Source organism: Lactuca serriola, chromosome 7 (assembly GCF_051521515.1).
Source record: "Lactuca serriola cultivar US96UC23 chromosome 7, Lser_US96UC23_V15, whole genome shotgun sequence".
In the NCBI taxonomy this organism is placed as follows: domain Eukaryota; kingdom Viridiplantae; phylum Streptophyta; class Magnoliopsida; order Asterales; family Asteraceae; genus Lactuca; species Lactuca serriola.
This window is the reverse complement of record NC_136414.1, coordinates 26,280,855-26,282,136: the sequence shown is the minus strand read 5'-3', so window position 1 is coordinate 26,282,136 and position 1,282 is coordinate 26,280,855. Positions and strand designations below refer to the sequence as shown.

Sequence of the window (1,282 nt, the reverse complement as noted above, 5' to 3'; positions counted from 1 at the left end):
GTTACTAAACTAGTTGCTGATAAGGGTGTTACATCTCATGAATTGATCAAGACAAACTTCAAACAAGAATAAAATCTAGCATCATTTATGTGCTTTCTTGTTATCATCACTTAATCAAGACAAAATTTGATAAAACCTGATGTCATTTAGCATTCTTTTGAAGTTTCCAAAGTCCATAGTTGTAACGAATGCTTGATGGATGTGTTTGTAATTTTATAATTGATTTCATTGGTGAGGTTAAAACCGAGATTTTTTTAGATGTGTGTGTTTATCTCGTTGTAGGAAATGAGTTCTATAAATGGGGTAACATTCACCAAGCCGAAATCATCACTAAAAACTTCTAAAAGCAATAAGGTCATTGGTATCATGACTAAGATCAATAACAAAACAGTTGTGTGCATGCTTTTCATGATCTTCCTTTTTGCCGATATCATGACAACCGAAGGCAGAACTATTTCTCTTGGTAAGTCTATAGCACTAATAAATAATCCATATGTGATCTAAAAGTTCCTAATCGTTAGTTTTCCATTCTTTTCATCCTAAAAAACAAAGTGTAAGTTTGAACTAATTTTATAAATTATAAGAAATGATAAATATGACTACTTAATGATAAAATATTTGGTTTTCAGGACCAGCTCCTCTTTGTTCTTCTGTAGTTGGCGTAAAAACTGGTGATACATGTTTTGACATAGCTCAAAAGTTCAAGTTGAGTTCAGGATTCTTTGACTTCATCAACCCGAATCTGAATTGCAAGAAGTTGTTTGTAGGCGAATGGATTTGTGTAGATGGAATATAACTTTAAAATGACACTATGAATGATCCAACCAATAAAAGGATATGTGAAAACATTACATTTATGCATGAAGGAACTAATATGCATGTATAAGTGATACACCATCAATAAAATAAACTTGCAATATCTTATTCTCGTTGGTTAATTATTTGGAGGTCTACTTATTGAAAGTAAATTGAATTATTATAGGATTAAGACAAAGATCAAATAAGAATAAAATCTTTCATCATAACGTTTCTAAGTTTCCCAAAAATCCAAGTTCTTGACGAAACCTTACTCTAGATGGTTGGTTTACCAAGTTAGTTCATTTTGGAGAATTCCATCCTTCGATACCTTGGCATCATCTCAACGAACCTCTCCCACGTGGTATTATCACATTTTTTTTTATTAAACAACAAACTTTATAAAGGGACTAACAAGAAGCAAAATCCCAAAAAGGAAAAACTTACCAATTACCAAAGAGAAATCGCAATATCAAGTCATATTCTC

At 31.5% G+C, this 1,282-nt stretch overlaps 1 long non-coding RNA gene across 1 annotated transcript; it reads left to right on the top strand.

The window, feature by feature from the left end:
* Positions 1-342: 342 nt before the first annotated feature.
* Positions 343-919, top strand: LOC145063026 (uncharacterized). The gene is made up of 2 exons (XR_013687806.1): positions 343-463; positions 630-919. It is a non-coding gene; the product is annotated as an uncharacterized LOC145063026 (long non-coding RNA).
* Positions 920-1,282: the final 363 nt, after the last annotated feature.